This window comes from Equus przewalskii, chromosome 8 (genome assembly GCF_037783145.1).
Source record: "Equus przewalskii isolate Varuska chromosome 8, EquPr2, whole genome shotgun sequence".
Taxonomy (NCBI): Eukaryota; Metazoa; Chordata; class Mammalia; order Perissodactyla; family Equidae; genus Equus; species Equus przewalskii.
This window is the reverse complement of record NC_091838.1, coordinates 54948500-54973577: the sequence shown is the minus strand read 5'-3', so window position 1 is coordinate 54973577 and position 25078 is coordinate 54948500.

Below are 25078 nucleotides of genomic sequence, written 5' to 3'. Positions count from 1 at the left end.
AGACAGCAAAACTAACACAAATTTCTTTTTTCTTATTTACAATTTTAAGGATAGAAGATTTGTTCTCACCATAGATCTTAGCAACCTCAGTGTGCAATTTTACTTCTTTCCATATTAAGTCAAGAACTTTCACCTTTTCACTTACAGGAAATACTTTACAGCTTCTTTTTGGCATATTTGAAGCGTCAGCATGCCTACTTTTGTGCCTTGGAGCCATTAGTAAGTAAAATAAGGGTTATTTGAACACAATCGCTACAATACTGTGACAGTCGATCTGATGACTGAGATGGCTACTAAGTGACTAACGGGTGGGTAGCATACACAGTATGGATATGCTGGACAAACGGATGATTCACATCCTGGGAGAAAGAGCAGGATGGCAAGGGATTTCATTACTCTACTCAGAACAGCATGCAAATTTAAATTTATGAATTGTTTATTTCTGAAATTTTCCACTTAATATTTTTGAACCATGGTTGACTGCAGGTAACTGAAACTGCGGAAGGCAAAACCATGGATAAGGGAGGACGATTGTAGTTGGCTTCCACTTTTTAAAATCAAGTCTGATAGCATATGCCTTTTATTTGGGATCTTTAGACCATTTATAGTTAGTGTAATTATTGATGTGGTTGGGTTTTAAATTACAGTCTTGGTATTTATTTTTAATTTGTACAGTCTCCTGCAATCTCCTCTTTGTTTCCTTTTTTCACTCTATTCTTGTCTTCTTTTGGATTAATTGAAGTTTTTGTTTTACTTTGATTTTGTCTTCAACATTGGTTTATTAACTATATGTATTTTAAAATTTTAAGTGTATTCTCCAGGGTTTATACTTCTTTCACTTGTCACACTCTACCTTTAAAGAATATCATACCACTTCATGTATAGCATAAGAATCTTAATTGGTATATTTGCCTTACTTCTTTCTTGTTCTTTATGCTATTGTCATACATTTTAATTCTACATATACCAAAAACTCTACAATACATTGTTATTATTTTTGCTTTAAACCATCAATTATTTTTAAAAGGATAAAAGAAAGTAGGCAATGTATTTCATATTTACCTATCTACTTATTTTTTTCTAGTGGTCATTCTTTTAAAAAAGGTGGTACCTGGTTTGGCCCTGTGGCCAAGTGGTTAAGTTCACGTGCTCTGTTTTGGCAGCCCAGGGTTTTGCTGGTTTGGATCTTGGATGTAGACATGGCACAGCTTCTCAGGCCATGCTGAGGTGGCATCTCACATACCACAACCAGAGGCACTCACAACAAGAATATACAACTATGTACTAGGGGGCTTTGAGGAGAAGAAGAAGAAGAAAAAAGAAGATTTGCAATGGTTGTTAGCTTAGGTGCCAATCTTTCAAAAAAAAGGAGGTATATTTTTTAATGTCTAAAAGACTTTCTTTAAAATTTATTTACTGCAGGTCTGGTAGCAATTAATTCTCTTCATGTTGGCTTGTCTGAAAAAAAGTCTTTATTTCCACTTAGTTTCTGAAATGAATTTCTTCTGGGTAAAGAATTCTAGGATTAAAGTTTATTCTTTCAGTACTTTAAGGATGTCACTAAATTTTCTTCTATCTTGGATAGTTTCTGATGAGAAGTCTGTGGTAATTCTTACCTTCCTTCCTCAGTATATAACAAGGTCTTTTCTTCTGGCTGTTTTTAAGATTTTCTATTTATTACTATGTACCTTGGAGTGTTTTCTTTATGCATAAACTCCTTGGAATTCCTTAAATTTCTTGGAAGTATAGGTTTATAATTTGTATCAAATCTATACAATTTTTGGTTATAATTAAAAAAATTTTTTTCTCACTTTCTCTTTTTCTGGGGCTTAAATTATAATATGATATTTTCCTATAGGTCACTGTACCCCTTTGTTTTTCCTTTTTTTCATTCTCTCTGCTTCATTTAGAATAGTTTACATTATCATGTTTTCACATTCACTGATCTTTTCTTCTGCACAGTGTAATCTGTTCTTAATCCCCTCAAATATATTTTTTAACTCCAGAAGTTTCTTCTGGGTCTATTTTATACCTTTTGTCCCTTTCCTCATCATATTCATGTTTTCCTCTACTACTTGAACATACAGAGCATATTTATAATGGCTGTTTTAATGCATTTGTCTGCTAATTCTATCATCTTGTTATTTCTGCATCTGTTTCTATTGATTGATTTTCTGGTTATATGTCATTTTTTTTTACTTCATGGCAATTTTCATTGGGTATTATGCATTTTGAATTTTACATTTTTTAGAATCTGGGTTTTGCTGTGTTATTTAAATAGCATTGGACTTTGTTTTAGCACAGATTTACTTGGTTTCAGTTTTTACCTTCAGGATTTGCTTTTAAGATTTGTTAGGGAAGATCCAGAGCAGCCTCTACCTTAAAGCACGTATCCCAGGGAGCTTGTGTGTACACTAACAGTGCTTGGTTAGGGTTTCTTATTAGTTAGTGCCTTATTCATCTTGGTTTCTCCAAATTTGAGTGCAATGCCTAGCTTTTGGAAGCTTCTCCACAAATATCTGCTGGCTGGGTAGACAGATCAATTAATTTGTTGCTTTATTTTGTCAAAGGAAAAGAAGTGTCCTTTGAATTCAACAAAAACATTTTTAAAGTTTGTCAACATATAAATAAAACTCCCAGTGGATTATTGATTGCATATTTTTAAACATTTTTTCTAACAAGTTTGCTGCGATATTATGTTGGCTAGATTAAAAACAACTAATTAAAAGTTGTCCACAGATAACTAAACCAAAAATAGTTGTTTGCAAATTCCCTTTTAAATTATTTTTAATGGGTGTCTAGGAGGTACTGAAGAAGCAATGGGAGAGGAGAAAGATCATTCAGTTTCAAAGCAGAAAATTTGAATTTTAGTCCAGATTTCCTTACTTATTATCTAGGTGATCTTGAGCAAGTTACTAATGACTTACAGAGCAAGTTGTTAATGTTTTCGGTGTGCAAACTATGGCCTAAGGACCTGCCATCTATTTCGTGGATACAGTTTTATTGGAACACAGCTGGACACACTAAGTATTGTCTATGGCTATTTTTACATTATAGCAGCAGGGTCGAGTAGTTGTGACAAAAACAGTGATCCACAATGTCTAAAATAATTACTCTCTGTCCCTTTATAGAAAATGTTTACTGACCTTAGCATAAGAGCCTCAGGTTCTTTATCTGTAAGATAGGAATGATACTGCCCACTTCACAGTGATGTTGCCAGGATATCTACTATGGTATACGTGTGTGAAAATCTTTAGTACAGTGCTTCACATATGGCCATTGCACAACAAATGCTTGTTAGATTGGAATCTAAAATTTTCACCCTTCCCCCAATGTTTGATTTAAAAACTAAGCTATTTTCTTTTTAAACGTATTTTTATAAGGTGAAACAATTATATGTCAAAAAGTAAATTTCACATTTTTCCTTTTGAAAGACTATTATTTGCTTAGTCATCATGACTTTGTCAAACAGTATAACCTTTATGCATCTTTGTCATAAATAATTAAAATAACAATAGATTTTAAACGTTGTGGCTAATGCAATGCTGAGCTCCAACAGACTTTATGCAAATAGAAAAGAGGTGGTAGAATATTTCTGAGTCTTTTAAGTAAAGATCATAATTTTCTCTATATAGCGGTAAACAATAAAGCCTGTAATAAAGTCAAGATTATTGGTGGTTCTTTCTGGAATGGCACTGTTAAGGATACAGAATTATTTTTTATTTCTGTGCTTAATGTTTAGAAATATATTGCATGAAAAATGAAGAGATAATTTAGAACAAAAATAAGTAGGAATGTTCTACGTATGTGACTGTTTCAGCAACCACATGCTGTGTATACTGTCATTCTTAGGTACTCATGTCGATTATGGCAAGTAGGTAAATAAGAAGAGGAAAGTCACCAGGAGCTATTTCTTCCTTGTAGAATTGCTTTTATTAAATTTTTCTCTACTGTGATCATCACCCAAATTAAGGTAAAATATAAGAATGTTATTGAGCACATCCTGTCTGATGTTAGGACACTAATCATTGCACTCATCGTGATAAATGGCTGTTTCCGTGTTATGAACCCTGGACATTGAGAAACTGGGTTTCCATTCTCCAGTGGACTTGGTAGCATGTGGGGGGGCCAAATTTGTGACTCAGTTATAGCAATCATATGGGTCTTTATAATGTACATTTTAGCATCATATCTAGTTGTATTTTATGTCCTATGTTTCTTCCTTTTGCTATGCTTTTATTTATGCTATCTAAGTATTTTATGTAACTTTGCAAGCCACATTCAATCTTTTCTGGAACAAGACTGGGTATAAATAGATAAGTAATAGCAAAGTAAGTGGGTAGGCAATTTCCAGGAAAATGCTAATACATCTATTTGGTTCTCTCCTTGAAACGCCTTATAAATAATACAACAAAATAACTCCCAGCTTACCACTTGATAAATCTTATAACTTAAAGAAAAAGATTTAGTTATATTAGTTATTTGGATTGTTACACCTTACAAAAAGATTGAAATAATTTTGGTGCAATTGATCCACTTTCTTTTCTAAAGTAAGCCTGTGATTTAAACACCAAATTTTCTTTTAAATATCCAAAAGAATGAATGCTTGTGGTCTATATTTAAAGCATTCAGTCACACTAATTTTATATGCTTGATAAAGGTTATTGGAATTGGTTGCATTTTAAAAAGCTATGCAAGTGGAACTATAAAAAGATATATATTTTTAGTACATGACAAATCTGATATCATTAATTAAACTAAATAGATATTTGTTGAGAACTGACTATGTGTCAAATACTGTTTGCAGAACTGTGGACACAGCAGTGAACAAGACAAAGCTCTTTCGCTGTGATACTTTTAAAAATAGCTGTGCCATAGTAGGGGGTTCTAAGAGTTGTGCTGGGGACTGGAATTGGCCACTCCAAGATGTGTCTCTTTGGCGTGAGGATTATTTTGGACTGGTTACTTTTTAAAATTGCAGATATGAAAGAAACTATGAAAAGTAGAATTTAACGCTGTGTAAAGAGACACTTACATTTGTAAAGGAAATCTCCATCTGTAAAGTTGTCTCCCTCTCTGTACCAGGAAGAAGGGGGGATGACCTTATCTCTAGAAACTCTTATCAATGCGGAAGGCAAGGACTTAAATCTGCATAATAACCTTACTCTTGTTTACTGTGCTTTTCTGGTAATCTCCCATAACTGACTCCCCCTATCCCCAACATCCTCCTTTGTCTTTAGCTGAGAAGGGTATTTAAGGTGACTGCTTCCACCATTTTGGTGAATTGCTCAGTTTTTCTGGGTCTCTCCCATGTAGACATGTTATAAAGCTTTGTTTAATTTTCGTGTGTTATTCTGTCTCATGTGAATTTAATTCGTCGTCCAGGCAGAAGGACCCAGAGTGGATAGAGGAAATATCTTCCTCCACTACAGTTGTGAAACAAATGAAACAAATTTATAGTAACATATTATTGATTCTGATCTATGAGGTTTAATGCTGAAAATGTATGATATTTTTAAAGAGATCTGTTGCCTGCCAGGAGAGGTATCATGGAACCCTCATATGATTTTGAAGATACAGAGTCAGGTAGATCAAAGAGAACATGAATTTGACTCATTATTGGCTTGGATTCCTAGACATGCCATTGGCCCAGAGGTGGTACCTTGAGGTTTTTCTTTAAGTGGGTGGCTCACACTTCTGTGGAGGGTGACTACAGAGACAGAATGGAAAATTAAGGTTGAGGGAACACCTGTAAGCAAGGAGTAAAGACAGAGCTTGAGACCAGGACTTAGAGACTGCCAGAGGTTAAAACAGAGCTGTGGCATCAGAAATTGTCTGGTTGTTAAAAACAAAATACAAAAACACCCTGCACTTATTCATACTTCATCTGCTGTTTTGTACTTTCCTCTCTTTATTCAACCTGCTTCCGTCAAGAATTCTTTTCTCCCTTATCCTTCTAAACTCATTGAGGCATCATCTTCTCCAGAACATTCCCTGGTAATCTAGGTTGAATGAAATGCTCTTTATTGGTTCTTATACTGCCCTGTACCCACCTCCATTATTTCTTTTGCTGTATCACATATGAAATTCTCTATGAAGTGTCTTTCACACTCGTTAGACTAAGAGGATTTTTGATGGTGTGGACCATACCCTATTTCATTCTCCTCACTGCCAACTACTTTAGGTACTAAAAAAAGATTTATTGAGTTAAACTGGACTGAATCAGGCAAGCGATACAAAACCAGGAAGCGTGAAGGTACTGTATATACCATGGATCACAGAGTCAAACACCCACAGGGCCTGATAGATAACATAAATAAAGAAGTACATGCTCTGTCTAAGGGGTTAACTACTTCAATCTGGACAATCGCTGCCATGTGGATTGCAGCCCCATATTGCCAGATCTGAGGTTTTGGAGAAGCCAGAAGGCCCGGTTTTTTATGTCAGTATTCCTATCGTAGATCTTAGTGGCAATAAATTCAGCTTTAAGGATTTTTTTGGGGGGGCCACACAAAACCTGGCTGTTTCCAGCATGGGACTGCCAGTTCTGTCTCTGCTGTGATATTTCAGCTAGGGTTTTTTGCTACAAATTATAAAAAACAACTCCAGATATCCAAGACAAAAAAGAAATAAATATATTGGAAGGATTTAGGACTAGAGATAGTCAAAGATCTGGAGAGTAGCTAAATAACCAGATTTGAGGCAGGACAGAATCTGGGTAGTGCTAGGCAATCCCAGAGGCAAAAACTAATGGGCAGAGGAGTAGCTAGACTCCAGCAGGCTTCCGTCTGTGTCAAGCAGCTATGACTTGAATTACTGGCAAGGTTACCAGATTTAGTAAATAAAAATACTGGACACAGTTAAATTTGGATTTTAGATAAACAATCAGTAATTTTTAGTATAAGTATGTCCCATGCAATATTTTATTTTAGAAATTCTAATGACTAGGAGTCAGAGTCTGACTTGCTTAATTTGGGTCACATGTCTATCCTTAGGCTCCTGATTACACCACCTAGGAACACTGCAAGTAATGGAGGAAGGATAGAGCTCTAAAAGAAAATTGGGGTCTTTCGCACAGAAAGGAGCAAGGAATGTTAGGATGTCCAAATGGATCTCTCTCTCTGTATCTAATCGTCGTCAACATATATGTTTACCATCGGCTTTTTATACACATACTTAATAGGGTGACATTAAAAATGTTTCAAAAATGTTGATAAGTCTGGATCAAGGTTCTCTGCTGTTCTGCATGTCGTCTGTTCAGTTGCTGGATTGTGGGCACGAGGTCTCAGGTCCCTGTGGAGGATCCAGAGAAGTGGTGGGGAGGCACTAGGAGCTCTTGGTAGCAGCCGTTTACTGCTCCATATAGAAGTATTAGATGGCACAAGGATAAATCTTAAGAAAAAGATTGTCTGTATCTAGAAAAGTACCTCGATGGAATGTTTTGACAGAGTTTGGGTGCTGTTATTAAATAATGGAGGAAGAGACAGATGAAATATTCTGTGTGAGAAGTTAACATGAAGTTGATTTTGTGCCAAGAAAGAAATTAGAAAGTAGATGAAGAAAAAAGAGAGAAAAAGGATACACGTGGTCATGGGCCAAAATCTGTGGAGAATGGCGGTCAGTGAGGAATGCCTGGTGGCATGGCAGCTAAGGGACTTTTAAACAGGGACGTGTAATGTTAGAATTTAAATTGGTTTTTGTGCTATAGTAGCATACGAAACGCCTTATGAAAGTAATTATGGGAGAAATAATATAAAAGGAGATATGTTCTGTGTCTGGGTTAGTACAGACAAGAGAGAAGAGAATAGTCATGGGAAGTAAGATGCGAATGAATTTGAGAACTCATGGGTGCAGAAATTGAGAATGTAGGCACCAGAGGAAATGTGAGCTCTCAAGAATCCCTTTGAATTTGGTGCATATGGAGGGAGGTGGAATCCGGCATTTTATAGAATTGAATTAAAGATCCAAGTACAGGATGACTCCAGTGGACATTAGGGTCACATGTATGACCCAGAATGGATAATTTCTGTTATGCAATTGTAACTTATATATTAAACACTAATTCTTTCTTTCTAAGGATTGTTAACATCTCTATTGTCAAGGGTAGTTGAATCTGTCTCAGTCCTGTTCCTGGTTCCCAATGTCCCCTCCTGTTTCACTCTTTTCATTCCAAATCCTGTGTTGCTCAAATCTTCAGTCCCCCTCTTTCCTGTAAGGTGTACATGTTTTTTGTTGACCTCTGGGTTTACCTGGAGCCTAGTAATTATGGTACGAGGGCTTTCCAAGTTAGTTGAAAGATACTGTCTCTTCCAGCTATTGCTGCTACTATTCATAAACTTTCTGCTTTATTTCTTTAATTTTCTCTTTTATATGTGTACATTCCACATGGTGCTAATACTTTGATGAACAGGAAGCAATTCCACCCTTTTTGGAGTATGTGAATAAGATCGTGGGATCTTGGATCAGACCACCTAGTTTATAAATCTTGATTCTACCACTGGTCAAGTTACTAGTCTTCTCTGTGCCTCAATGGCCTCTTCCCATAACAGGGATTTAATGGAGTTCTTATTTTAATAGGGTTCTTATTTTAACTTGGTCTCAGAATCGTAGAATTGAATTAATTATGCTCTTTAATTTATGACCCACCCTCATTATTGCTCCAATCGAGGCCATTTTTTGCCATCTCTCTAGGATAAGCACTTATGAAACCACGACCAGAAATACAAAACTAGAACACTGATAATAGCTAATATATATATATACTTCTTTTCCATGTCCTACCTCTCTCTCTCTCTTATCTAAGAGAAACTACTATCCCAAAAGTGGTGCTTATTATTCTCCAACTTTTCTTATACTGTGTTTATATCATATGTCTTCATCAAAAATTTTTAGTCACTTTAAATTTATAAAAAGAAAGTATCATGGTGTATGTAATCTTCTGTGATTTATTTTTTTCACTTAAAATTATGTTGCTAAGATTCCTCCATATTTTTGTATCTAGGTGTAATTCATTGGTTTTTATCAGTGTAGAGTATTTTATTTTGTGAGCATAGTACAATAACACAATATATTTATCCATTCTCCTTTCAATTTAATAGTTTCCAGGTTTTTGCCGCTATGCAACAGGGTTTCTATAAACATCTTCATACAGGTTTCCTGCTGTATGTGTGCAGGAGTTTCTCTTAGGCACATGGCTGCATGAAGAACTGTTGGATCATAGACTATGGATATGCTCAACTTTACAAGTTGAGGCATTTGCAGTTGACTTTTGGGTATGGGATTAGGAGGGACTCAATTTCATATTTCCTTCTGGATAACTTTATTCTAATTCCATTATCGAACAGCTTCCTCCCCAAATGATCTGGAGTGCCAACTTTTTCATATGTCAAAATTCTGCATATGTGTGGGTGTGTCTCTAGATTCTATATTCCATTGATCCACTTTTCTATCTCTGCACCAGGACATAATTGCTATAGTTTTAAAATGAGCCTGGATATTTGGTAGTGCCTGAAATATTCCAGTCCTTTTATTCTTCCATGTTAATTTTAAAATCTGCTCTTCATTTCATGAGTATGTATATCTCTTTATCTATTGAGATCTTCTTTAATGTGTTTCAATGATGTCTATAAATTTCCCAAGATTTTTTCTCATCTTTTATGTTTAATTCTATATTTTTTATTTTCTTCTACCTATTTTAAAGAGAAGCTTGTTTTTAATTAAATTTTCTAAATTGTTCCTGGTGTGTAGGAATGAATATCCACCTTGGTAACTTTATTTCTAATAAAATTCCCCGTTTATTCTTTTGCACTTCCTATGTAAGTGATAAAATTGCCTGCAAATAATATTTTATTTTTTTATTTTAAATTTTTATGATATTAATTTTTATTTCTTGTCTTAAGTTTCTGGTTAAATCCTCCAATAAAATTCTATTAGCAGTGGTGATAATGGGAAACTTCATCTATTTCTATTTTTCCCAATTTAGGGTGATGTATACTCTAGGATATGTTGTCATTTAGTTACCCTTTATTATTGCCATTTATTGAGGATTTTATCCTGAATTTATATTCAATTTTATGAATTTTTTTCTAGGTCTATGAAAAAAGTCCTATGACTTTTCTCCTTTAGACTGTTAATGTGGTAAACTTCATTTATGGATTTTATAACACTAAACCATCTTTGCATCTCTGGATGTATCCAAGTTATTCACAATGTTTTATCACTTTTATGAACTGCTGAATTGAAATGATTAATATTTTGTTTAGGATATTTTGCATTTATGATCATGAGAGAAATGGTCTTTCTTTCTGTTCTTTGTCTGTCTTTACTCCCCTGGTCACTGTCTTCACAGAGTGAATTTAGGAATATTTCATCTGTCTATTTTCTAAAAGGGTTTGAAGAAGATTGGGTTGATCAGGACCTAGAAATTTGATTGTATTTCCCTGTGGAACTATATGAGCCTAGTGATGCAAGGGGGAATGCTGGTAAGTATTTAACATCTAGATTTTGGTTGGAGTGAGAGGCAGAGTGACAATTTCTATGGTGTAAATTCTCCCATCATGACTGATTTCAAGCTAACAGGGTGACATCACTTAAGAAGGATGGAGTTGGGAAGAGATGTGCCCAGGTGGTTCTTTCAAGGCTCCAGCACACCACTAGCTTGACCCATAATTTCTACTTCAGTCCTGCAGACACTCTACGTGCAAAGACTGTCTTGATGCAGAAATTGGAGTGAGAAAGCTCTAAAGGTAATCAAAAGCTGGACATTGATTTGATGTTAAATCTTCTCTCCCCACATGCCTCTCCCAGTCAGCCACGTGCATTAGGGAAAAAGACCATCTCATCTTTGCCTCTCTCCTCCTATCTCTTAACTGCAAGGGGGAGGGGGTGGGAGTGGAGTAACTCATCCAGGATAAGATAGGAGGAGTGGGAGTGGAATTAGTGGAAAAGATCTTATGACACTCACAAATGTCTTCATCTACAAGGAATCTTCGGGGTAAATGATATAAAAATGCTGTCTTTTTTCTCATAGGAAATTGAGTGGGTATTTTGGAAAGCTCTTGCTGGATCTGTAACTGGATGTCCTATGATGTAGCAGTGGCTGTCCTTTGGCTGACCACTCCTTCCTCAGTGCTTCATTCAATAATTAACTAATTAATCAATTAATATTTATTAATAAGTTAATAGTAATAAAATAGTCATTAAATCAATAAATATTAATATCAACTTATAAAATAATAATAATGTCTAAATTAATAAATATTCATTGAACATCTGCTCTAGCCACTAGCACAAGCACTACCTGAGGGACTAGGAAAACAGCATGAACAAAACAGACACAGATTTCTATATTTGCCAGACCAATTCTCTCTCCATCCCCTTTCACAGGAAAAAAAAAATCACACGTTCTTTGGCTCACCTTAAGAAGGGAGTATAGTCTCTTTCAGGAAGCTGCAGAAACTTGCCTAAGCCCCACTATCAAAGCAGCTCCCGAGCCCATCACTGCTGCTTTCCAGATTTCTGGTGACAAAGATCAGATCTCAGTCCACTGTGTCCCTAATAAAGGCTCTCTGAGTGGTCTTGTTGAACTCTTCTCCAGAGCCCTCTCACAATCACCAGACTTGTCTTGAGGGGGCTGGAGCCACCCATCGCTCTTGAAGGAAGAAGGTTGGGGCTCAAAAGATGGATTTTACCATAGAAATTTCCTCACAAAATCCTCTTCCTTGCCTCACTCTCTTGGCACTCTCTTTTGTCACCCTTTTGCGGATAAGATTCTGTTTTTGGTGTAGTAACAGTAGCTTTCAGCTGGCCGATTCCTACAAATTTCTGCATGTGGTCAGTCGCTTGAGCTACCTCAGTATTTTATGCAGTATTTTTGGCCTGCACTCTAAACCAGAAGGGCTAGGTTTAAATTGGAATCTGAGACCCATGACAACAGCTGTGAGACATTGGATAAGCTACTTGGCCTGTCTGCGCCTCAGTTTCCTCATCTATAGAATGCAGTCTGTGGAATTTCCTGCCTCCTGCTTTTATCATGAGAATTAAAGCATGAAAAGCTCCTAGAACAGGGCCTGGCCCATTGTAACCTTTTGTTATTTTATAGCCTTTCTCTGTGCCTAGGTTAAAACTTTCAATTTTTTCTTTTTTTTGAGGAAGATTAGCTCTGAGCTAACATCTGCTGCCAATCCTCCTCTTTTTGCTGAGGAAGACTGGCCCTGACCTAACATTTGTGCCCATCTTCCTCTGCTTTATATGTGGATGCCTGCCACGGCATGGCTTGCCAAGCAGTGCCATGTCCACACCCGGGATCCGAACTGGCCAACCCGGGGCCGTCGAAGCAGGATGTGCGCTTCTGCTGGACCACTGGGTCGGCCTAAAATTTCCAAATTTTTAAACTCTTAAGAGCATTTTGCCATTAAAGCATCCTGTTTCCATATCTTATCTTCTCTTAACCTCTTTCATCCTCATGTCCTTAGACTGATTGGGATTCAAGTCCATCCTAAGTGCTCATCCATACCTAGGCTTCTGTTGATGATGATATTCTCACACATAAAAGTTTTTTCCTCTCTTTTCCCCTATGTACAGTTTACATAACTATGAAAAATGAGCCTCTTCATCACATTTTCCTAGCTTGTCTTTGAAAAATTAACTTCTAAACTACTACTAGGCAAGGAAGAGAGTATGGTAATCATTTTTCTTTTTTAGTGGCAGCTAGAAATTAGGGCTCTCTGGGGAAGGAATTTAGTAGTAACTTTCTATCTTGGTTTCCTTATTTTGTCTTTTAAACAGATAATTCTTCAGTGATGGTGAGTGACTTTTTGAAGTTAAGGCAATAATTTCTTATGATGTTAATGAGAGCTGTGAATAATACTCCATTCTCAATTTGTGACATATTCAAGGAAACATATCTCTACTTAATTGCTTTTCCCTGATTTTTCAATAGTTATAATAGTTGAACTCTGAGTTCACAGTAAGACCACTAGAATCATAATTCAAATAATGTGAAATTGGGCCACTGCTTTCTTGACAGAAGACCATTGGAATTGCAAAGTAACAAAATTCAGCATTTCACCTATTCAGTAGATTTTGGTTGCCAGAGAAGTACTTTGCATTTTTCCTCACTGAAGGTCACAGAATCTCAATACTCTCCAGTCGAGATCAAGCCAGGTTGTAATTCACAGAACTTTAGGTCGGTTTTGCGAGCAGAAAAATTCCCAGCCATAAAAAAAGTAGAAAACAACTCCTTTAAGGAATTAGAACCTCATATATTTCAGGAAAAAGAGATTAAAGATGTTTTTGTTGAATGGTTCTGGAAATTCATGTGGTAAAAAGGTTAGGTCAAAACACTTTTTTTTCTGGATTGGTTTTATCAACCAAATAATCTGTTTTATGAATTTTTCCTTTCCTGCTAATTGAAATTTAGATGATTGTTTGAATTAACCAAATCTATCAGTTGTGTTGGAATTATAAAACCCAACAATTCCATGGGATGCTGGTTCTATGGGAGATTCGTTCATTCAAACTTTTCGAGCACCTGCTATGTGTCAGTGATAGTTACTAGGGATAAAGAGGCAAACAAAACAGAAAAAGATCTCTGTTTGCTGTTTACATTCCAATGAGGGAGATGAGAAATAAATGAATAAACAAGTAATTCTATAATATCATATGGTGAATAGAACTATGAAGAAAAATGAGATAAGTTGAGAGGCTAAAGAGTAGAGAAGAAACACTGTTTTAGATCTGATGTTTTATGTAAAGGAAAAAAACCTTCTGAGAAAGTGATATCTGAGCAGAGATCAGAAGAGGGTGAGTGAGAAAGGCGTAGAGATAGCTGGGCAAAAGAATAGCCCTGGGAAGAGTCCTATGGCAAAAGAATGCCCGACATATTCCAGGGACGGCAGGGCCATCCTTGTGGCCCAGGGAGGTACACATGAGGTAGATACTGATAGAGGTGAGAGACCAGGTCATGTAGGACTTTGTAGATCTCAGTCAGGACTGTGATTTCCATATTGAGCTGATGTAAAGCCATTGGTGTTTTGCTTTGTTTCGTGTTTTTGTGAGGAAGATGGGCCCTGAGCTAACATCTGTGCCCATCTTCCTCTATTTTGTATATGGGATGCCACCACAGCATGGCTTGATGAGCAGTGCTAGCTCTGCGCCCTGGATCCGGGCCTCCAAAACTCTGACCGCTGAAGTGGAGCACGGGAACTTAACCACTGTGCCACTGGGCAGGCCCCAAGCAATTGGAGATTTTTGAGCAAGGGAGGGTGGGATGACATGATTTGATTTATGCTTTAAAAAAGATCCCTTGGATCACTAAATGGACAATACATGGTAGGTTGGGAGTGAGGGGTAGGATATTAATAGCATTTTTTTTTGCTTAAGGCTTCTGTGCTCAAACAAGTTTTGGCAGCATTATATTAAACCAAGGTAAGCATTAAGGTATTTTTTTAGAGCCTGAATGTGTTGCTATATCTTGTGTATCTCAAACAATGTGATAGAATATGCAACATTGCCAGCTTTAACCACAGGCATCTTCTTTCCAGGGACCCTCTTAAGAGGTTAGCATTCATAGACCTCTTGTAGGGTGATGCTCATGCAGACACCACCTAAATGAATCATCTATCTTCTGAGAAACATAAATACTTTGAAACAGAGCTGAGAGAAGTTTTCTGTCAGAGTTCCTCATAATTTCTTCTGTGACCTTAATTCCTGACCCTGGTGAGATTGTTTCCTGTTTTTAGCAAGACATTGTTGGAGCATATTTTTTCAGAGTTCTGTGTTGAGAATCAGGGCATTGAGTATAATTCTAAATCCTTACACAGCCTTGGTCTATGCCTGTTAGTGTCCAGCTTTTGATTAAATATTCACGTTTCTCCCTTCACTAGAGGAAATAGGTGCATAGCAGATTCTTGTACATCACTGGAAAGACAAGCCAGACTTCTGATGGAATGGCTAGTTTTTAGCAGGCAGGTGAACCCTAGATTTGTCAAGAGAAATGTTATGCCTTTTTGGATAGAATGTTACCCTGGCGACAAAGATATTCACACTAGGAAGCATGCTCATTATTTTAAAAAGTAATTCTTCAGTGAATGGAAACAGCATGGTCATGGAAACCTTAGATTTTTCTTACCTCTGTGACGATATGTGTTTCTTAATTATCTGCGGAAGCAATAACACGTAGCTGTGTCACTACCATCACATTTGAATGTCCCTGAACAGATACTAGCAAATTTTCTACCAATTTTCCCTATAGTTTTGCTAAATTAAAATGTTTTAAAGGTTAATTGTCAAGTCTTTGGGGGGAAAAAGCTTTCAAAAGGCTAAGTTTTCAAATTAGGGTAATAGGTCTTCATCCTATGTAAAAATATTTGCTTAAGGTGGTTGGGGGTTTGCTTCGTAGGAGTTTTGGTCACATGGAGAACTAAAGGGAGAATAGGTGTGCAGGGGCAGAGTGAAATTAACCTGCATTCCTGGGCCCAATGAGGCTTCTTACCTTCCCTCAGACAGGAGGCAGAGCCTGGTGCAAATGGAATGGGCCCCAAGCTATGGTGCAAGAGTTTGGAATCAGGCACTCTTCAGCTGGAATCCTGACTTTGTCACTTCCTAAATATATGGCTATTGGTTGCTATTTACATTTTGAGATTCCATTTTCTCTTCTAGTAAGGAGATGGTGAGAGCTCCTTGATGGGGCTGTCATGAAGATAAAACAAGATGACACATGTGCGGCTCATTTGTCCCTATTCCTGGGCAGAGCTTTTGTTTTTGCCAGTGTGCCAACTCTGAAGCAGAACTTGGCTAATTGCATTGGCTAGAAAGAAACCACTCCAAAACATTAATAACAATGCATATTTTACTAAATATTTTGGGAGAAAGAGGAGGTCCGTCACGTGGCAGAGGATCTAGCATTTCCTGCAATTAGTTATCTCTTGCTGAATGGGCAGAGACTGCTAAGTAACACTATATCCATGCACCCTTCTTCATTTTAGCAACAGAAGCCTCCAAACGTTAGCTGAGAACATAGCTTCCCAGTCAGAGATTACATATTTTGTCCTCACTTGCATCCAGGTGTGACCATGTAACCAAGTCAGGCCCATGGGGCATGAACAACAAAGACGTGTGCAATTGCCCAGTCATCTTCTCAGAGTGAAAGCTGCTTATCTTGGACTCTCTTTCCCATTTCCTGTGGTGTGAAAAATACTGTTAATTTGAACAAATTTAGAAACTGTAAGTTTTCAACTATTCATCCTTGAACTATTAAATGTCAGCAAAAAAAAAAAAAAAAAACCCAAAACAAAAACCGTCTCATTTAAGTCACTACATTTTGAGATCCTTTTGTTAGAACAGCTTAGTCTGTACTCTAACCATGCATAGACCAGTTCTCAGTCTCAGATGTCTTTCTCTCCTTGTCCTTCAGGGCCTGCATTTCCAGGCCACAGTCTCACCCGTCCTGGACACCTTCATCTCACTCCCTCTTGCTCTCTTTTTTGTGCAGTTCAATTTAACTTTTTTCCATTCCCTTCTAACAACCATCCCCTTTGGATCATTCTTTTTCACTCCTCGAGGGACCCTCCAGTCACTGGGGCGTATCTTCTTTAGAAAGTAGAAGAGGATCGTAAGTTAAAAATATTTTTTTCCATGTTGTATATGGAAAACAATTCATGTAGAACCTGGTGTGTAACAGGTGCTCATGATGGCTTCTTCTTCCATTTCCTATTTAGCCCTGTGCCATCTCCAGGAGTTGACATTAGTCCTGGGACAAACTGGAAAGAGTTAAAGATCTACTTCTACTGAGGGACCATAACTCTGCAGTGGATCAAAACTGAGCCTTGGGAAAAATTCAGATCAAGGATCACCTGAGCCAGGGTCAAACATCTTAGGAATGCTTTGGTCCAAAGAGAACTTTCTCAGAGAATCCCAAACCTGGTTGCGAATCTGAAGATTAAAAATTATATAGATCCCAGGTCTCACTACTGGAAAGTCTGATTCTTTGGCTTGCTGTAGGGTCAGGAAATCAGTGTTCTTAGCATCCATCTCAGGTAATTTTCATGCAGCCATTTAGCTGGTGCATGGACTAAAAGCTTGGATATTATGAATCTAGGACTTGGCAAAAATCAAGGTAGTTAACAAGAGGCAAAATGTCAGGTAATGCTCATTTCCACTCCAGTTTTTTTCTCCTAAATCTCAGTTTCCCAGATAACAGTAGAAAAAATTAAATTGATAATTCAGCCATAGGATAATAAGCCTTAAATGTTTCCAACCACTTCAAACTATGGGTCAGATTCAATTCTCAAGCTCAGCCATATATGGCCAAGGACTGCAATGGGCTTTGAGCACCTTTGAGTAAGCATCACAATTGGCTTGGTACACATACAGAAATTGCCAATGGAAGAGAAAGGGAGAATAACAGGAAATGGCAATACATCTGTTTGGAGGCCCAGCTACCTGATATGTTAGCTTTGGCAGCCCTTGTACAGTTTGTCCTGCCAATGGAGCTGCTGTCAGGGAAATTGAAACACTGACCTCACATGGCTGGGATCAGCACCAGTAATGCCGCTGTACCTATTAGGCCTTCAAAACAGTTCTGGAGGTTGATCTTGGCCTCAACTTGGCAGCCCTGAACCACAAAGATCATTACGTATAATGGGAATTATACACTTTTATTATTGAGCTGATTTATTTTGAAAACAGATTTACAGAAAATAAATCCAACATTTAAACTAAAAGCAGCAACTGTCAAACAGAAAAATGGGTGGTAGAATTTCAGAGTCCAGCCATTTATGCTGTAGATGCTGAAGGTCAGAAGAGTGTATCAGAGGGAAAAATTCTGGGGATCAAGGAATCAGAGGCAAGGAACAGACCTTTGGAGGCCCTCTCTTCCACCCGCTGCATGGAGAAGGATGCTCTACAAGTCATCTCCTCTTGCTGACCATCTCCTTCCTTAAGAGGATCATAGGGGAAGAGTTGGAGGCTGCGGTGCCAATCTTTAGAGCACCTTCACTACAAGACCAGATACATGGGATCTTATCTTCTTTGTACATTTTAGTTTTAAGGAACATCAAGAGATATCATTTATAACGTAAAAAGTCTGGAAGTTAATTACGTTTAACTTAATGAAAGAGCTTGTACAAACTTCTGGTGCTACTTTTGGATGTACTTATGAGTATTGAACTGGCATGAGAATAAGAGCTATCATTAAAAAGGCTCATCCTCTAGATTAGCTAGTTTACACAATTTGTCAAGATGTCAGACATGAATAAGAAATTATTTGCTCTTGTTTTGACTGAAATATGCTCAAGCACTTTGGGTTATCTTTTGGGCCTCAAGTGTTCAGAGAATCCCAAGGCTGATACAGAGATCAATAATTTGCCAAATCAAATCATCCTGTCATCCCTGATATACTAGGAGGTCTCAGGTTGGGAGCAGGGGGAAGGAAAATTTTTTTGTATCCTAGGCGTCTGATGACCATTTCTTCTGGATAATTCCATAACATAACCTTTCTTGTTTTTAAGCCATTCCTCTTCTTTTCTTTCTCTCTCTCATCCGGAATCATGTACCTCATCCGCTAGCAAGTGCCCGATACTAATGTTTATTGATCACTACTTTGCGCTAAGCTTTGTGCTCAGCGAGTCACACACATACAGTAAACACCTCTAAATAAGTGGCATTATTCCCATATTACAGATGAAGAAATTATTGCTCAGGAAGGATATGTAACTTGATCAAAGTTATGAGACTAGCCAAAGTTAGACCTGGAATTTGAATCTATGTCTTATAACAAAACCATGGTATTTCCGTGATGGTATTTCCATCATGTTATGCTGTTCTGCTATCATTGTAAACAAGCACTTGGAATTTAAGCACATGGGCTTTTTGAAGCAAATTATTTCCAAAGTATATATTATGTTATCTGAATTCCACTTGATAAAATGTCATTTAATTAAAGTATTGGGATACACAGACCAAACAATATGGTACTAAGTTCAAGTCTCCTTGTGTCGCATCAGTTAAGAAGTTTTACGGGTAAGAACTTCAGGATGTCTGAACCTGATAGAGCATACTCAGTTCCCCAGAGGACAATGACGCACAATAAAGGACATTTTCTTGTCTTTACAAACTGGCTCCCATACTAACACGGTCTTGGAAATCCATGTTATTATGGAGTCTCTCAGGCAAAACAGCATTACTCCCGGTTATAAATTTATCTCAATGGAACAAAAAATCTGTAGTCATCAAACCTACTATTGATTTCTTATTCTGCCTCTTAAAAGCTGTAGATTTGGCAAATCTCAATCTCTCTAAGCTATTGTTCAGTTATCTACAAAATGGGTAATATATTACTAGCCAGGCCTATTTTCCTATCCATGTTCAAAGCTAGATTATAAACTCTTTGGGTTTAGCGACTGTACTTCTGGTTGCCTAAGCAAAGTGCTTGGCCCAAGGAGGGATCCATTCCTCATTGAATTGATGAAGCTAAAATACATTAGTGAATAGGAAAGTATAAAGAGAATTAAAATGATGTTTTTTTAAAAAAGAAACTTTATTTTACAACAGTTTTAGATTCATAAAAAAATTGTGCAGAAGCTACACAGAGTTCCCATATTCCTCTACCCAATTTCTCCTATTATCAGTCTTACACTAGTATAGTAATTTGTTATGATTAATGAGCCAATATTGATACATTACTATTAACTAAAGTCCATGCTTTGCTCATATTTCCTTAGCTTTTACCTAATATCCTTTTCTTTGTTCCTTATTCTAGGATCTCATCCAGAGTACCACCATACATTTAGCCATCATGTCTCTTTAGGCTCCTTTCGACTGTAACACTTTCTCAGACTTTGCTTGGTTTTTGATGACCTTGGCCATTTTAGGAAGTACTAGTTGAGTACTTTGTAGAATGTCCCTCCATTGGGATTTGTCATGATTAGATTGGGATTATGTGTTTCGAGGAGGAAGACCACAGAGGTAAGGTGCCATCGTCAAGGGTACATTCTATCAACATGATTTATCCCCGTTGGTGTTAACTTTGATCACCTGGGTGATGTGTTGTTTGTCAGCTTCACCATTGTAAAGTTACTCTTTTTTGTCCCCTTTCCATACTGTATTCTTTTGGAAGGAAGTCACTATGCACAGCCCATACTTAAGTAGCAAGGTGTTATATTCCATCTCTTTGAGGGTGGAGTATTTACATAATTTATTTAGACTTCTTTTTCATGGGAGATTGGTCTTTTCTCCCCCACTTATTTATTTATTCAATCTTTTATTTATATGAGTAGGGACTATGGATATTTATTTTGTACTTTGGGCTATGATTTAGTACTATTTAATTTTGTTGCTCAAACATAATTATTAATTTTACTATTAATAGTATTACCAAGGAGAATCCATACTGGACTTGTATTCTGCTGAATTCTACCTCATCGTCAGAAAGCTGATTGTGAAGTTCAAGATTTGTGTCTGTTTTACTCACCTCTGTACTCTCAGAAGTGCCCAATAAATACATTTTTAAAATTAATATCTGAAATAGAGTATTAAGTTATAACTGTCATTGATTAAAAAGATCATGAGTAAACAGATTCGTTGTTGCAGGATATATATCCAGGATCAGAACTTTTGGCAGTCATAGAACCAATGCGCAAATTTATCACTGGACTCCGGCATGTGCTTTCCCGCTCACACCACATTCTCCCAGAATCACAGCTGGAGCAGAAAATGTTCCTCTTCAGTGAACTCCCACTGTAGCTACCACAGAGAAATAGTGCATGCAATATTGAAGAGGCTCATGTCCTCCATGAAATTCTCTGTTAATATCAAATGCCAGTATGGTTCTCTCTGGCCAGGCTCTGGAGTGGAGTGCAATCACATGGCTGAAATAGCAAGCAGCCTGTGAGAAGAAAGCAAAACCCTGCTTCTTATCTGCCTTCAAAGTTCCTTTCATCTTTCAGTTATAAGCACTCAGTTTGAGTTTGGAGTGGGAGCCTTTGACTGTGTACCCTGTCATGCTCAGTTAGAGAATGAATCTTGAAGTTCCAACTGGTGCCAGCTAGAGCAGCACAGGCATTAAGTCCAGGGGAGGCCCTCCCTCTGGTGCTGCTCCACGATGGATATTTGTCTAAAACCATGGACAAGTCCAAGTGTTTGGCTTTAATTTATAGTGTCTGGCAGTTTCTACTGCTGGGATCTTAGCCAAAGCCAAGCTTTCTCCTTCTGTCTATCTTTACCTATCTCATTTCTCAGTTAATATTTTGAAGTATTCTTCATGAATCCCTAAATATGTCTTTTGGAAATTGACTATGATCCTCCCAACATCTGTTACATATTACTCCTAAATCAAGATTTTGCCAAATTCTAGTTCTTTCTGGATCAAAAAAATATGGAATTGAATTCTAATTCTGTCATTCTTGGGCCAATGATTAAACCTCTCTGAGCTAATTTCCTTATCTGTATGGCAAGTAAAATAATACCTTCTTGAACAAGATGGCATTGTGAGGATTATAAATGATTATATAGAAGTATTAGCCCATCTCAGGGGCTAAGTAAATGGTAAACATTTGTTTATCTGAAAGTGTGCAAGGAACTCTTTTCATGGTATAAATGCAATAATAAGAAAACCAGGAGGGAAATGTATTAGAAAATAATTCTTCAGGAATTATTCATATCCCTCATTGACGAGCGGTTGAGCAGGTAATTGTGCCGGTTTGGCCAGTTTATGTTTATCACTTGAATGCCATTTCTCTGATCATGTCTGGGAATACAGTATGTGCCACATAATGATATTTCAGTCAACAATGGATCCCATATACAATGGTGACCACATAAGATTAGTGTCATATAGCCTAGGTGTACAGTAGGCTATACCATCTAGGTTTGTGTAAGTACACTCTATGATGTTTGCACAACAACAAAATCACCTAATAGCTCATTTCTCAGGACGTATCCCTGTTGTTAAGTGACACATGACTGTAGTCCAATTAATGAATTCTTTCAGACAGGAGAAAATTGAAGGAGTTGAGACAGGGAACTAGACTCATCCCCAGGTATGGATCAACGATGGGAATAACAGATTTGGTTTTGGATTTAACCGTAAACCCTGAAATGAACACAATCAGGCAGTAGAGGCCACAGGGGATCTGTGCAGGGACAGAGAGCAAGCCAGAAAACCAAATCTGGAAATCAAGAAAATATTAGGGAATATAATACATAAGAGAAGGAACAAGGCGGAATCAAGAACCAAATCTAGTGGGTGTGGGGACTTATCTGGTAACGAAGAGCAGAGCTGGGGTCTTGGTATAAGTAAGATTGACCAAGGATTTGCTCCAGTGTAGCCAGTTTCTAAAATGTTATAATTTTTGGAGGTGCATTTTATCACAGTTTCCTTTTTTCCACACCAATGCATCTGCAAACCCTCTCTATGCGTTTGTTTTTTCCCTGCTCCCAAATGAAATTTTAGGTAGATTTTACAGCTTCTGTGTTCATTCTAAAGTAGTAACACGAAGAGTCTTAGTTTTTAAGATAATAAACTATCCAATCTAACTTGATGTTATAGCTCCAAACCCTCCTTCAATTTAAAATTTCTACGTTCCACTCTAACCCACTTGTTGGGCTTGACTCAGGTTAGTGACCTGCAGTGGAGGAGAGGGTGTGGTTAACTGGGTCTCTACCTTTCTCCAAAACTTCCTGGCTGCTTTTCTTTCCCCATTCATAATTCTGTATCAAAGACTGGAGGGCAAGGGGAGAGGCTGCAACATGAGGAGAAAAGGAGGGAGGGAGTGTTTGATGGGTACCATTTCATCCATCACTTATGCCTTCTGGGATGTCAGAGGCCTAATCATTATTGATTGATTGGTGCTTTTGTGAGTGTCCTCCTTCTCAGTTCCTTGATGTAGGTGATTCCTCCACAGGTGGGCTGATCCACACCTTATCTGGGATCACCACATCCTTTAGGGAGTTCCCAGGGTATCAAGTCCAGCTCCCGTCGTAGGGTCCACACCAGCCTCGTTGCTGGGGGAGTGCAGATGGCTCCTAGGGAAGCCTATTTTGCTGCAGATTGTGTCTCCCTCATCAGCCTCCCACCTTTAGCCTTTGATTTTTCTAGAGACCTGTGGCAAAGTCTTGGAGTGGCTGCTTTGAAATCACCCTCACACGGCTTGAGGAGGGCAGTGGCAGTGAAGTCTGGCAACGGTCTCACAACCTTCCTCTAAAAAAATCATCTCTGTAGCTCTTGAAACCAACATCATCACTGCACCCGCTGTGTATGCCCTGGAGATGAGCAATGGGCACAGCCTCATAAAATTGGTGTCCGAAGCTCTTGGCACGTCACACATAGATGGTCTGGTGCTTATTGATTAGGGTGTTGCAGGTTGGCCAACATTGCGGGGCCCTAGGACAAGTCACATCTGACATTTAGTTACCTGACAAGAAGCCTCTCTACAGAATTTTCCTGTGGTGCTGTCGTCTTAGCTACCGTTCCTGCATTTCCCTACATAGGTCTCCAAGGTGCTTGTCAGCTTCTCATGCACACTCCAAACTTCTTCTAAGAAGTCATTACAGCTTCATGGTTAAAAGTACGTGGTCTAACTTTCACCATGTTCAGCTAATAAACTTTGCCCCTTATTTCCTGAGTTACCTAGTACAAACTATTTAAATCTTCCTGTGCCATGATTTCACAATTTTTGAGTGGGCATAATACCTAACTCATTACATTGTTGTGAAGATTAAACAAAATACTATAAAGTACTAACCACAGTGCCCAGTGTATAGAAAACTCTCAGTAAAATGTGGTTTGAAAAATTTGACTGTGTGAAACAGACCAGCTTGTTTGAAGGAAGGCCCTATCTGTGAGGCTCTGGGGAGAAGTAAAGCAGTTCATTCTGTGTAGTGGAGGTTTTGCCTCAAGAGTATCCTTCTGTAGCAGAATAGAAGCAAAGTCATATCGATACATGTATGGCTCAGATAGTACTTTTTTGTAAAAAAGCAAAACAAACCAGAGATATTTTGACAGATAAGCCTGCTTTATGAGTGATGTGTGTATATATCTATACTACACATAAATTTTACATATATAGTGTATATACATATATTGAATGATCAAATCTTCTCTCCCTACATTTGATGAAGTGTTTGAAGCATTGATAACTAAGCGCCTCAAGGATGCCCCTCTGGGATCTAGTAGGAAATTATCCTGGTAAAGCATGGCCTGTGGTGAAATGCATCTGAGTTGAGAGACTGAGGAAAAAGCTTCAGTGTTCACATTTTGAGCACAGTAGTTCTATCAACTATGAATTTGCTTTTCAGGTTCAGTCTCTTTCTCTTCTTCAAGAATATTCTACAGGATTTTGCTAAATACTTTGTGAAGTTTCACATACAATATTTCTAAAGAGGCCCCATCTATAAAGCCTGTCATCCTAACTTTAATATTCATGCATGTGGTTTAATAAGCTCTACTTTAAGAAAGTCACGTGCCCAATAGGCCTTTGTACCCTCTTCTCTGTTACCAGCAGGTATATCTAAAATAATCCAGCGTGGACTTTCAAATTCTTTTTTAAGAATCCGATTCCCAGCATTCAATATCCTTACTCTCTGGTTTTTGAGGTAGTAGTCTAAATATATGGAAACAAGCTGCATTTTAGAATGGTCTAAAAGAACATTCATTAGACCTGAAGGAGCATTTAGGCACCCACCTATGACCCAGTTTAGGAGAAATTATACAATTAAAGGTTAGAACAGAGCTGATGGATTCAAGTCAATTCTTTGGGTGTGGAAACGCTGACCACTAAGTTCAATTTAGGGTATATTATTGTAATCAGGAAAAAAGCATTAACATAGTAAAATTGGTCCAGAATATTTTTTGAACAAACATATTTTAAATTCCCACGTTCCTCTTGATGAGATTTTCTTAGTGGGCAACACCAGTGTTCTAAAAGGAAACCCTAATGAAAGGGACAATTGTGGGACTGAATTCACATTTACATGTGTGTGTGATTCAGGCTTTCAAGTAAATATTGCAACACTAGCTTGTCCTGTAATATGATTGAATACTGTCTTTATGAGTTATTTACAACCAAGTAATTAAAATACG